Genomic DNA, 15226 nt, shown 5'->3' with positions numbered 1-15226 from the left:
TTTTTTTTTTGTACAGAAACAGCACGCAGCTGCCATTTTCCAGACTTGCTCCTTTTCCATTTTCCCCTCATGCTCCAGTTATATGCACAGTGTTTGTTCTGGCCTTTTACTATTAGTCATCTATGTCATTCCTTCTGAAGAAGAAGAAACAATTCCAAGATTTAAAATGCAAAGCCAACTCAGAAATCTTCTTTGAAATATGTGCTTTAGTGGGTTTAGAAGTGAAATTCCAAACATGAAGTGTGGCTTAGACATCACAATAATTTCACCTGCATGGACAGGCGTTCTGCTGTTTGGATGGGATCAGGTAGAACCAGTCACGTGGAGCAGGCAGATAATCATGGCCCTGAGACAACCTTTTTCTATCTTCAGTCTATTGCATTTTTTACTCTGCTTCTTCTGGAGGTGCATTTGTAACCTGATTTTTTTTGTCATCTTAACTTTTTCTCTGTCTTGGCAATTCTAAAGCTTGAGTAGCTAAAGGTGAAAGTGGTGACCCAGGATGCTGCAAGCCAGAGATAATTCCTGGAAGATAAACACTCTCTTCTTACCTGTCTCTGAAGGCATTCCAGTCTTCTTCTCCTACATAGTCTTCATGGATATGACACAAAGACTACACAGTCCTTATTTTCAACCTGTTAAACCATTGCTGTTGGGGTTGGTTTGTATTAGAAAAGACTGTATTTTGGTCCCAGCTGCACTGTGGTCACAGGCTTACTAAATAATTTAAACTCATTTCACCCCAGTTTCTCCATCTGTTCAAGGGAATGTTTGCAAATGTTGGAGAGGCATTTTTTTGAGATGCAAGTCACAGAATAAATAGGTATTATTATGGTTTGATTGTTAATTTCTCCTTCCCATCCTACTCTGTAGGAGGAGAGCATTGCTCTTTTGCATAGGAAGTTAATCTGCATCTAGAAAGACTCTTCCTCAGTTTGAGCCTTGCTACCCTCTATGACTGACAAAATTTTAGTGTGAGTCCTGCTCTCTATGAAGAAAGATATATGCATATAAAGTGTATAAAAGTGCACTTGTCCACAGTTTTTTATATGAACCTGTACATGCACAAACAGAAGCCACCCAGACTACAGAACTGCATCACTGAAGATGTTCCTCAGATGGTATGAAGGATGAGAATGTTGCCCATGTTCCCATAGCACCCAAAAAGGTCAGTATGACTTAAGTGGGACAGTTTTGGCTCTTCCATTAGGAACCATAACAACTCTGGTCTCAGTGGATCTACACAAGACACTGTCATTATCCCCGGATCATTGACACGATAGACCAAACCAGCTCCAGTCTATCGTGTCAATGTGCACTTAGGGAGTCCTTAATCCACGGATCATTGGCATATGATGCTGTAAAATCTCTGTAGGAGATGTTATGGTGTAGCGAGTGAATGCACATTTAGGGACTCCTCCATTTGTGAATCATTTACAGTGCATCGTGCCAATTTATACTCAGGGAGCCTTTAATCTTCAGGTTGGTGCATTTAGAGTGGCTTTGTATACTGGAAATACTTGTAGACTAACTGTTGCAGTGTGAACATAAAGTTCACTTTCTCAAATAAATTTCACTTTGCTCAAAAAGGAGCTCCTGAAGGCATATGAATTCCAGTGGTGAAATGATGTATCATGCCATGAAAATTTGTAGCTTGCCAGAGTTCTAGGGAATCTTTCAAAATCTCATTGTAAGAACAAAGGCCAAAAAAAGCTGCTGCTGAAACCTGTGTGGTTTTGACCCTCCTGTAATTTTTTTTAAAAATGCTTGAACCAGTCTTTTTAACATGCTGCTTACAAAATAAATTAATCTCATGGGCCCTCTGTGCTAAAGGATCATTGATCATTTTCATAAGAGCACAGAAAGTATCCTTTTCTGCAAATAATTAATGAGTTGCTGATCCAAAAATGGGACTATTGAGGCAGCTAAATTTTTACCAGGGTGATGAATTTTTTTAAGTGGCCTTCAGTTTCTCAATGCACATGTGACAACCTGCAGATGCCTAGCAACCTAGCGACATCTGCCCATCAAGCCTAAAAGCTGTCATTTTCTCTGGGTTTTAACCACAGGTGGGTCCAGTTACTGAAAGCAGAGAAAAGACAACCCTCCTTTTAAGTATCCATCCCCTAAGTCTTCATCTTGGTGTAAATCACTGTCATTCCGTTGACTTCAGTGGGTTTATGCTAGACCAGCTGACGGTCTAGCCCCATATTTAGTGAAAGCGAGTTTCCAAGGCTGATGGGGTTTATTCAGACCTTTTGCTTTCAAGGCAGGTTTGCCATAGGGAATTATTTTTTTCCCCAAAAATTGACTTTAAAATTACCAAAGACCAGCTCTGACTGCCTTGTTATTTATGATTCTGTGGTTTCTTTTACGAGGACAAGGTGTGTCTGTGATGCCCTTTGCCAACACGCCCTCAATGCTGGTAAAACATGGGGGCTGAGGATCACCTGGCTGCTCCCTCCCTCCCAGCGACGCACACGGTTTGCACCACATTCTGCCTTTCAACAAAAGGGCACCTAGGCATGCAAAACATGAATGTGCAATCTTCATCTCCATCTTACTTAGAAAAGCTACCTAAATATGATGCCTTTCTCTTCCATTTGACCACCACAAAATGTCCTAGATGTTCAACCTGGGATTAATGTGGTGCTTTGGGGAGCTCTCCCTGCAAATTCGTGACGATCCAGGGCACTTGCCATCCACAGGCTACACAGGTGCACATGGGCCAGCTCAGGCGTGCAGGCAGTGGCATGCAGGCAGCCACAGCTGCCTGTTTCCTGACTTGGAAACAAAAGCACTTGACAGGGGCAAGAGTGCAAGCGCAGTTGGAGCTGGGGAGCCAGCGAAGCAGTAATCCAGGGAGTCAGTAGATCAGCTGTGGGGATGGGGGGAGAGCGGGGGGCGGCAGCGAGGAGCGGGCAGAGCTGGCAGGTCTATTTGAATATCAGGCTCTGCCACACTCGGGGCTCTGCTGACAACTTCATTACCTCCACATATAAAAATGACTGCAGGGTAATGCAAATGGCTTTCGCATCGTACACTCGCCTGCGTTCTGCGTGCCGGCTGCAGGCCGAGGAGACCTGGCGATGGAGCCCGGAGGCAGACGAGCTTTTGTCCAATTTAATAGGATATCTCTTCAAGGCATAATCCTCCCCTCCCACTCCCCATGCATTATGGAGTCCGGTGACCTGGCTCTTCAGGTACGGGGAGGGAGCGGGGGCTGTCTCTGGCTTGACCTCATCTGTCAATCATAGGGGAAAGAAAGCAGGGGGAGAAGGAGGGAGGGATGCCTATCTATCTATAAGAAATTTCTAATGAATGTTAAGCAAATTTCCTACAGCCTGACACGGTGATCTAATTAATATTATAGAAATGTCGGCAGAATATCATTCTGCAGATAGGATTTATCACCTTGAACTGCTGCATAACTGATGGTGAAGGAATGGGCACCCCCGTCCCCCCTGATGCTGATTAAATTAGACATAAGCATCAATATGTTACTTATTGGAGACTAGAATTTCATGCTATTACTCTTCAGTTAATCAGAGAACTGTATCTTTTTTTTTAAAGATATCAGACTCCCAGTTCTGCTTGTCTGATAAAACAGATGAAGGGTTTGACTATACGACACTCACTGTGTGGTGAAAAAAATTCAAAAAGAAATCCTACCTAAAGCAGGCTGAAAGGTCTTGCAATGACCTTGGGAAAGCTCATCCTGAACACACCCGACCTAAAATTCGGGGTGGCCTTGATCCAGATGAAAGAAGCAGCAACTTATTATTGCCCCCTTATAGAGCATAAAAAGACCGGTGAGGAGGAGGTCTGCCATCTGTCAGCCCAAGATGCTTGGAGACAAGTCTTTTCCTGCTATAGAAGATCCACCCAAGCCTTATTCTCTGGAGCAAGGGCAGCTGAGAGTGCCTGAAAGCAGTGGGCTGAGGCACAAGGCTGCTGCGTCTTGCCTAAACCAGCCACAACCCACTGGGCTCTGGCAAACCAAAACCTCGAAGTACAAAGTACATCTTAAGCTCTTCTTGTGAGGAGTTTCACCCAAATTATTCATTATTAGGAGGCTCTTTTGTGTGAGTAGTGAATTCCTGTTTCCACAGTAGTACATAACACCTCAAGGTATTTTTTTTTTTTCCTGGACTTCCCTTTGTTCAGCCTTTATCATCCTTCCTCAAAGGATGTGTGCAGAAAGCAGTTCCTTTTGCAGAAACTTTGTCCGATGCTGAATGACCAGGGCACCTCAGCACCAGAACAACACCAATAATGATACCAGTGGTTGAAATAACTTACTTTTCCTTTATATATTTAATACCTAGCAGTAATGATTGCAAAAAAAAAAAAAAAAAAAAGAGAGAGAGGTGTGTTAGCTCTTATTATATTTTGCAACAATGTGGCTATGGAAGAAGGCAGAGCTGTTCAAGATCATGCAACTAGGTAAAAAGGGATGAGTCTGAGCATAGGAAAATTGTGACAGAATATCAGGAAACATTTCCTCACAGTGAGGCCTTCAGTTGTGTAATGGTCACCCCAGGGAAGTGATAGAAGTCTTGGCACTTGAGTAATTTAAAATTAGAGTGGGTAGAGCTCAGGGGAATATCCTGTTGGGAGCAATCCTGTATTGATAGTTGAATAGGCAGAGTCACCTAATTGGTCTTTTCAGGCAGAAGTAGGAGTCTGTGATGACTGATCTGTCCCTCAGGCATTAGGTTGCAGAATGACCATTTTGCATCACTAAATGCCTGTTCCCGATTTTCTGGTTGGGCAGTTTAATGCATTTCTAAGCTTGACTAGCAGAGATTAATATTGTTGCATCCTACATGGGGCATAAAAATGTTAAGCTTGAAAGGAGCTCTTACGGCAGATAAGAGGATTTGTGCTTCTGATCCAAAGCATTGTGATTAAAATCTAACAGTGTGATGCAAAATTTAATGAATGGCCGTCAGTATCCTTTTTACTCCGGGTTCGATTTCACAATCCGTTTAATTTTGCACCGCTACCAATGGCAGCAACCCTCCCATCTCACAATGCCGCAACCCCTGCCTCCCCATCTTCTCCCTTGTGCCAGCACTAGCGACTGTGGGGTTGCATGGTCAGCTAGATCTCTAAAAATGAAAAGTTACCCCACGACACCTCCCCCAAAGACTAGTGATCAGCCAAATCAGCTCTCAAAGCAGCTGCCTGCTGTGCTGCATGGATGCTGAGGCCAGCAGAAGCGAGGGATACAGATATGCAGCTTCAGGTTGGGGGCTTTCAGTGACAGCCCAGACTTACGTCAGCTTCTGCTGATCAGCAAATCCAGTCCTCCCTATTTTAATGCTTTGAAAAAATAAGGCACAGCCAGCATAAGCACTTTGCTGTGGTCACATGGCCAGTCTCCAAGAGTTTTAGCTACCTTAGGGTCATAGCGCGATGATGTCCCCTCTAAACTCCCCAGTGGAAGTCAGAGCCAGCACAGATGCATAGCATGGGATTCAGCTCATCAGCCTAAAAGTTCGGCTTCCAGCCTGAGATTTCTGCAGCCCAAGAACAGAGCGAGTGTCTCCAGAGGGTGATACCTCCTGTATCTTAGGCCTAGGCTCAAGCACCAGTTTCAGGCTGGGATGAATCTCAATGACTGTGAAGGGAGCCCAGATGACTAATTCAGGCTAGATATCTAATTTTCAACAGTGAAAGTGAGCTGGGGTGAATGCCTATCCTTGGATATAGAGAATTAGCCCATGAAGTGTTCATGCTGATGATAAGCTTCAAAATGATATTGAGATATTGTTTTAAATATACATTTAGCAATCAAATCTTCTTTTGGAGAGGGAGCTCTGAAAAATACCTTTTGGGATTGAGAAACGTTCTTTGTGGTCCCACAATGACAGTTCTCTGTCTCAAACAGGTGTTTCATCTCTCTCACACATTTTTCTCAGATCCCAAGAGACATAAACTCGCAGATTAATTTTGTTTTGTTTCTTATTAACTAGAAGCATTTTTTCCTTAATCTGCAAAAAGCAGAAACAACTTGACAGCAAGCTAAGGCGAAGGGATGGGAAGAGTGACATGGGCCATAGTCCCTCTGGTAAAGCAAATGAATTTGGCTGTTGTACTCCTGGGTCCAGGCACAGCTACGCAGCTCCTCGTTCAGGTCCCTACCCACCCTTGGCAATACATTAAGGTGTGTGATTGTGTGGACCAAATCACCCATGGCCCAAAGAAGATGCACCACTTCAAAATAGATGGTATCATGATTGTTACACCGGGCTATAAATGAGGACCTCTAAGCGATGAGCTTTTCTGCTACGTGTGTGTTATATGAAGATAGACATTGTGTGACCACTGTGGCCGCGTGACCTACTCTAACGCAGGAGGTGGCACACATCAGAAGCAAACACATACCGTGTCATCCACTGTTTTGTACCATCTGCATCCTAACCCCCCTGACAAAGGTAGTCACATTTGCTTTTGAATATAAGCATTCATTCACCACCTTCAGTCCTAAAATACCAGGAGAAATACAGTGCAGTTCTTCCCTTTTATATCTACAGGAATTCCTGTGTCCTAAGGAGAGCAAGACACGGGGTATATAACATTGGCTTTAAACTACGTAAAGCTGCAGAAAACCTCTGCTTTGATAGCTGTCTGCAGCATGATGATAAAGTGCACCTTCCCAGTACAACTTACAGACTGTTCTTATTGCAGATTTAAAGCAGAGATGAGGAAAATGTATAGCAATTTACTAACATTCTTAAATGATGAAGTACAATAAGAGAGGAATGATACGTTTCCTTTTCAGCAACTGCTCTAACCTACACTAATGAGTAGACTGTTAGGGATTTTCTTCACTTAGCATTTCTCATTATTAATAAATTTTGCACTGACAACTTTAAAGTGAACACTTTGGATTTATGCACCTAACCTAATTACATATGCTGCATGTACGCATTTCATTATTTACTTGACAGATTCATTCCTTGATACCATAAATAATTAAAGAAGGATCAAATATTAACAATCAGATACATGTTAATTCTCTTCAAATCTGGGAAAACAAACACATTTTATTTTCTGTTCAATAAAAACAGAATAAAATGCTTTCATTAGAAGGATTTTAAAAATAGGTGAAGTTCTTGAGTGTCATTTTTATTTTGTATAGAGTGAAAATTAAAATGTCCAGCTGCTGTCTAGTCCCTTTACAGGAATGCATATAGCAATTTTAATAAGTATAAAAGGTTAGTAATTCCTTTTTGACAGTTTCTAAATGAAACATTTTGGCTTACTGTTTGTCAGGCAATCTCAGAAGTAGACGACTTAAAATGTAAAGTCTGATCCTGTCCCCATGAATGTCAACAACAAATTCGTACTGACTTCTGGTAGGACAGCATCCACCCCATTACTTCCCATACATTAGCGGTTCATTTTTTTCCAGCCTAAAACCCCAAACTTGCCCACTCCCAGCAAGAACTATCGACTGAACGAGGGCCGGATCCTACCCACCGGTGAGCGCTGGCAGTGCCCAGGGGTAGCCAAGACCCCTGTGTGTGTGGCACACCTGGGGTTCGGCCCTGTTATCAATAAAAGATGAAATTCTGCTCCTGCCCCTTTCTGCTGCTGCATTGCATCCTCTCTGCAAGCATCCCACTCCAGTTTCGGTGGAGTTTTCTGTAGAGGGCTTTGCACAGCAGGAACCAAGCAAACCAAACCTCTCTGGTCCAGGAGCCTGCCAGGTCTGTGTGGCCCCTCCAATGCCGGTGGTGACCGGTGGGCAAGAGCTGCCCGCCAGCCCCGGGGACTGCTCGAGGCCTCCAGAGTTAGGTCTCTTCTCAAAAGAGCTACTGCTTACGCTTTGAATTATAATTAAATCTTCAGGCAAATTATTTGTGATGGAAAGCTGCTCCCAGTCACAAACCCATATGAACTGTCTTGCCTGCTGTGCAATTTAAATTCATGTTTAAATATTGTTATACACATTATTCAATATCTCCATTTGATCAAAAATATTCTCCAATTTGAACAAATTTACTTTTGGATATCACATCACACAATTTTATCATTTTAAAGGTGTTAAAAATTCATAGATTGCCACATTATTCATCATGCAAGATTAATGCCAGCCTGACAGGTTTTGCAAAGATCTGGCCTTTTTTTCTAAGTGCATATACCATATCTGTATGAGATGTACCTCGGTTGTTGAATATTGATTATTCACATCTCCTTTCTTATTTCTGATGCTAAAGAGAGAATATTAGGGTGTGATTGTCAGGGTTAGTGTCTCTCTGACCTACACATGTACTATTAATAATTTATGAGTTGATTTGAAATAGATCTCTGGGAAATGAGCTGGCAATAAGCAGGGCTGTCTAAGATGACAAAGATTCAGAACAAGGCAACTCATGTACATCAGCTTCCCGGTTTCAATCGGAAAAGAAAATGAAACAAAAACTCAAGATGCCTGACATGGTAGTTAGGGATTTAGTGTATGAATACATGAAGCAATATCACCGCTCCATATTAAAAGTTATATCTGCATGATGCAATTGATGTATTAGTCAAACTTTCTAGATTATTATGCTTATTCAACTATATAAATATATATATGATGGATGGATGAGCAATAAAAGAAATGGCAATCTGTTGGTCAGCCCTGCAGTCACTTGATGAGCATCTGCTTACAAATAGAGAGTCGGCTCGCAGATTCCTACTTCCGTTTAAGAGTTGTCTCCGTGAACCCAAAGAACGCAAAAACAACAAAAGGTCAAGATCTGCAAAGGCAGCTGCTGGATTGTCTTGAGGTTGCCTAACATCTAATGGGAGCTCTTAGACAATTAGCATTATGGGTTTTTTTTTTTTGCTTTAAAAGCCTCTTCCCTCGCCCTTTACCTCTTCATTTAGAAAGCAGCCCTGTTTATGTCCACAGACCTACTGAGGATGCCGAGATCGCATTTAAGGGATGCCCTCAGGAGCAGACCTGGAAAAGGCAGTCTGTCTGCCGACTGCTGACACCAGGCACGCCTTGACAAGGTGCCTCTAGCAGATCTGGACCCCACCGCAGCCGCTTGTGGAGAGGAAGGGTCTCGTCCTGCAAGGGGCACTGGGATCACAGAGTGCCAAGCTGGAGCAGGGCAGGGGTGGCCACCCTCTGGGATCACCCAGCATGGGCTTCGGTGCAACGGCAGCAAATCAGACACAGCTAAGAAACTACAAGCCAGCTGCCCCACCGCTTTTCAAAGTAATTTTGCAGTAATACCAACTCTGCCAGCTTGTCTGGGAGAAACACCTCTAGTAAACTGTCGGCCTCAACGCCCAGCATTGGGATTCTTTGTGTTCACCTCCTTCTCTACTTGGCTGCTGGGCTAAATGTGTTTGTTGCTCACTGACAAGGTGTGTTTCTGGTTTCCTTGTCAGATGCGCTGCCTTGATCCCGAGCCCTTAACCTGGATGGAAATATGGCATATAATGAGTTTCTTTAAAAATGTGCTGTGATGCAAAGACAAATGGGAAAAGCAAAAGTCTAGCTGACTTTAACAGGAAGGAGACTGTTTGTTAAACTGCAAAGAGTTAACAGTTAGGCACAGGGAAACTAGTTAATACCTCGTTACAAATCTGAAATAAAGATGTTCAACCAAGGAAATTACATAGAGCAGCGTGTCAGAGTCACAGGGATGTCACGGTGACACAGAGACAATGAAATGGGATGACACTGGCTCTTCTCAGTGGGAGGGTTTTCTCCCTCTGTCTCCCGGGAGTTTTGCTGCTCATCCTTTGTAGGAAACCTTTCCACCAAAAGTGGCAGCAAGCCCTTTGGAAGTCTTATTAATATTCTTCCTCGGTGCTGTAAAGTATGCTGTAGACAAGAGATGACAGTTGCCTTATCGTGAGCATGAGAAGAGCAGGGGGCTAACACCAGCGACTGACATACTCCAGTAAAACTGCATCGCCGGCATCTCGGAGCAAGAAATGAATCAGGAGGGAGAATCGACTCATAATCCCAAGCCCAGCCAGCAGCCGAAGCGGTTATTTATTATTTGCAGTACAGAGCACCGAACGCGTGCTTCCCAGACAAATCGGAGGGCAAGGTCCTTGCCCTGAAGAACATACAATTTATGCAGCCGACCCTGTGAGATGCTGCGGGCCCTCCCAGGAAGAGCAGAGCAATTTCATCTCAGGATCATTTTGGTGCATCTCGGGAGGTCTTGCCTCCCCTGCTAACACAAATGGTTCTTCTGACCCGGGGGGATGACTCCTGTAAGTGAGGACGGTTTGGTTGTTAATCTGTGACTCATGAAAAGTGAAAACCTTTATCGGCCCACAGAGTTTCTGCATATGCACAGTATTAATGCCTGCTTAACCGAGAGGGGAGCTTGAACTCCTCAGATCCATCAGGGGAGCTGCAAAGTGTCATGCATTCAAAGGGCAGAATTTGTCAGGCATCTCTCAGTGAACCCCAAAGCACCGTTTCCTGGGGGGAAAGCTGGGGAGGGTAAACCCACATCAAAGTAGTGCAAATAGGAGATGAGAAAGAGCAGGTGACCCTCCCGCTGGTGACATCCCTGACACCACCCACAGCCGAAGCTGTCCCCGCCAGTTGGGGCAGGAGAGCTTGAGACAGGGGCCCCTCCTTCTCCTCCTTGCTACGGCAGACAGAAAAACAGAGAACTGCCAGAGGGTCCTTCTCTAGGAACTGCATTTTGTTTTATAAAGTGGAATCTTTGAGGTCTCCTTCCCAAGTAATTCCCACAGGGAATTAGGGCACTGCCTTCAAAGAGATTTCAGGGGGCGCTGAGGGTGATGGTCACAAATAAGCGCAAACACGTCACTGCTGCTGCCAATAACTGTCTCCCCAAATAATTTTCCACTAAATTTAACATTCAAGCCTATACTTCCTTGTGTTTCACCCAGGAAAACACTGAGTACTCAGTTCCCAGACCAGCAAAACGCTTTGTGGACTCCCGAGCCCTGAAGCAGCCCAGAACCCTCCTCCCCTTACAGGATGCAACACATCAGCACACATCCAGCTCATCAATCCAATGCATCAATGAGTTTGCCATCTTCAGAAGGAAACGTAAGCATCGCCTTTTTACAATGGCTCCAACATCATCCAGGAACAAGGAGGAACAAACTAAACTAAGGAATTTCCTAATGTCTCTCCTCTGTGGGAAAAAGGAAAGATAACATTGTACTTCTGGCTTTCGGAAAGGACAAGAACTCTCTTATTTACAGGCAGTGGCCCGCGCTGATAAACACGTTGTAGGAAGCCATTGTGATTAGCAAGAAACAGAATGGGAGGGAAGAGTCAGTAAAGATCCAGGCACAGCACAATGTTCTGTCCTTGGCACAGTCTTCATCTCCTGCTCAGAAGTCATCGTCGCTTTGTACAAGCAACGCAGAATCCAGGATCAGCTCACAGACCCTTCCGGTGAAATGTCTCAGTCACCACCCTGAGGAAAAGACCTGGTCAGAAAGCAAAATTTGAACCTTAAAAGATTAGGCTAATTAAATGGGTTGTGGCAATCTAGAAAAATGATATTTACCTATACTGCTTGTATTTGAAGTCAATATTTGAGACTTGTTTTTAGGGTAGCATGGAAGGCCAGGTCAGATGTCCCATCAGCAAAATAAATTCAAGCAGTGTGAGGAGGTCTGCTGGAACCAGCTGAACAGGCAACACAACTTTGGTACGGGAAGTCTGAAGCCCAGGTTTGCAGTGCTCATTCACACAAACTGTCTTTACGCACGCTAGCAGTCCCAAATTATTTTAATAAGTGCTGTCATGAGTGGATGAGTAAGGACTGAAAGATCTGGCCAAAATCAATCTTTGCTATAGTTTTCAGTCAACATCAGCCCTGCTTCCTTCAGTTCATTTCCAATGATAACATCACCTGATATCAACAACACCCCAGCACTTCTGCAAGTGTCCCTCAGAGAAAATCCTGTCAGTGTTGCTTTTTTAACCAATCCAAACAAGGTACCCTAATTGCCTCTCTCTTCTCACCTCCTGTTTTTTAATTAGTGAGTAACCCCTTTTTCCCAAAATAGACATAAATCTCCGTCTTGAACGCTGCAACCCGAAGAATAATTATCCCAAAAAAGTTTCAGATGCAACAGATGCCAGAGGGAGTTTGGTTTCCAAGCATCAGAGTGCACAGTGCTTGGAAGCAAAAAGCAAATCCCTTTCAGATATTTTAAGTCAAACATCAAAAACTGGAGGCCCTCTGCTACCTCTTAGGCTGACAGTTAGGGTGAGATTTTTCACAAGGAGCGTGGCACTTTGTCCCTCCCAGCAGGTAAAGCAGTGGAGCCCCATGGCAAGAGGATCTTTGTTCCTCCCTTATCTGCCACAGACATCCCGTACATCCCTGTGCATCACCTCACTGTTCCTCAGTTTCCCCAGCTGTAAAACAGTAGATCCTGTTTATTGTAAAGCTGAATTAATCCTTCATTGCAAAAGGCTTTGACACTCTGGACAGGAAAGCTTTATCAACAACACAGATGAGTTATTAACTTCCTACATCCAGCCAGGGATGTGCTGACTCCGGTGCCAAGGGGGAGCTTTGACTTCCCAGCAAAATTCAAACCATCCAAGAGCCAAATTTGCTTTAAGATTTCCCTTTTGTGTGTGTGTATGACTGAGTTGGCAACACTTTAATGGACAGAAAATCACATGCCACCTCCCCTCCCAGTGTCTTAGATCATTAGAAGCACCAGGAATTGTGGGTTTTTTATAGGGCGAAAAACAGTAGTAAAAGAGAAGATTCATATAAACAGCACTTATAAGTCATTTTGCCATAAAATAAGAAATCACTCTATTGCTATATACAGGTTACTCTTCCAACAAAGTTATTTCTTGGGGCTAAGTACTACTGGCCCAAAGCGGACATTCATAAGTTTCCTTTGCTGTCATAGGATTGGGTCTTCCAAGGCTCTCACATGTCAGGGCAGTGATGGGCTCCTTCAGGGGATGAGTCCCAAATTTAGTTAGGAACCAGCCTTGCTAGGCTAACATTAGCCTTTAAGAATAACTCTCCCCACCCCACCTCAATCTCACAATTCAAAGCACAGAGCCTTCAAATGAGCATACAAAATAAAAAACTGCGTGCAAATGGGAACAGAGATACACTGGACTTCATGGTTCAATTCCTGCCTCACGCTGAGGGCTTGAAATTCTCTCAGACAGGGGCCACCAGCAAACACTGAGAGAAGACCACAGGGGCAAGACAGGCATAGGGTGATATGCCTCCCTTCCTGGGATACCTGCACAGCTCTCAGCCTCACACTGGCTTCATGGGGACAAAATCACAAACACAAAATTTGGAAAAAAAAAAAACCCAAGAAATAGTCACATATCCAGAAAAACACAACCCAAGGAGCGAGCTGCTAAAATATTTTGGAGGTCCAGGCCCAAGTGAGGGGTGTCCTGAAGAACTCAAGGCTCCATTTTCAAGTGCTTAACACCCTCACCCGAGCCAGGCTTTTAACAGAGCTTGGCCATCTATTGCTGCTGGCTGACTGTTCCTTGCAGAAACCCTTTTAAGAAGGTATTGCTTATATAGGAAATAAAATAGACTGACGCTTAGCTCAGAAGTGTGACTACTGAAAAATCACAAGTGCTCCTTTTCTGAAGCACAAGGAGATACTGTTCTTTTAAAACTGCTTTAATTACCTGTGTAAATAACATGAAATAAGAACTTATGAGAGCTCTTAGAAACGGGAAATATATGGCATTTTGAAAGCACAAACATATGAAAAAGAAAGGATAGACTTTGTAGTCCACTTTGTCATCACTGTTATTGATCATATTACCACGCACTGAAGACTTAGGACTTAACGTAAACGTAAGTACATGGAAAACTTCAAAAATACTAGGAAATACATCCAGAACTTCAACTACTACCAGTTGTATTTCAGAAACAAAAGTATATTTTCACTGTGTTTGAAAATTACTGTCTGAAAATGTTCTCTACTTCAAAGCAGACGTTTTTCTGTTTTCAGGAAAAAAAAATAACTATAGCACATTCAAAAAGGCCACCTATTGGCTCAAACAAGAATGTCATTTTTAATCTGAGTGCCATTTGGAAGACAGAACTTTCTCACCTTCCGTATAAGCAGCGCAAAGTTTTTTCCATTGACTTCAATTGAATCAGCACTTGATATTTCTTAACCACGTCCACTCTGAAATTTGCATTTACTATTTGCACATAAATAGGCCTTCTGTATTGGTATAAGTTACAAAAAATCTGTAGCAAAGATATTTTTGTTCAGGGGGTTTAACCGTGGCTTTTTTTCTGTATTCAGTTTTCTACATCATGTTTTTGCTTTGCTTTCTGATTAACCATCAACAAATAAAAATAGTGTGAGAATCTGGCAAAATGCTCATCTCAGCTGATGACTGTTTTCTTACTTACAAGCAAAACCCAAGCCCAACTAGTAAATATTGGTAAATAAAAGTAGTAACTACTAACTTTAAATTTGTGAGCACCCAAAATCATGGGTGTCACAGGAAAGTTCTGCTACTCACGCATATTTTAAATATATCCATGGGAAGGAATCGGATAAAGTGGAAATAGTTATAATTACAACATCCATTTAAACTTAAAAATGCTTTGTTTTATTGTTCAAAATAATGCTAAACTCAGGCATTTAACATGGCACATTTAACATGGAAATTAGCTGGGCCTGATCAACATTTTAACAAGAGGGTCAGTTGCGCAAAACCTATAGCTGCCGTAGTACCTAAGTGGTTTGCCACTCCCAATCGTGGAAAAAAGCAAAGATAGACTCGTTGAGACAATGGTCGAGACAGGTCTGTGTATCACCATAAAAGATAAATTATTCCTTACCTTTGGGGGAAATCTGAGCTACTTGACATGTGTGAAGATTTTTTAATTTATCAGGAGACAGTAAGACAAAAGATATCCTTTGAAGGAGAACAATCAAATTGTAATCTGTTGGTCTGGGTTGGTTTTTTGTTTGTTTGTTTTAAATCAAGGAGATTAAAGCTATGATCCAGGTTATTAGCTGACAACTACAAGAGCAATGTAAAGGCTACCATGGAGCTAGATCTAGCCCCCCAAGGAACAAACGGTAGCCCTTCTCCAAAAAGTATGCAATTTGGTGAGGGCTGGTCTCCAGCACCACGTGCTCAACCCCATGAAGCTTCCCAAACTTACGACTGAATGCTTGAGTTTTGGTACCAGTATTCACGCTATCATCCCAGCACAATGATGGGAGACAA

Source organism: Chlamydotis macqueenii, chromosome 2 (genome assembly GCF_036417535.1).
Source record: "Chlamydotis macqueenii isolate bChlMac1 chromosome 2, bChlMac1.mat, whole genome shotgun sequence".
Classification (NCBI taxonomy): domain Eukaryota; kingdom Metazoa; phylum Chordata; class Aves; order Otidiformes; family Otididae; genus Chlamydotis; species Chlamydotis macqueenii.
This window is presented reverse-complemented; position numbering follows the sequence as displayed.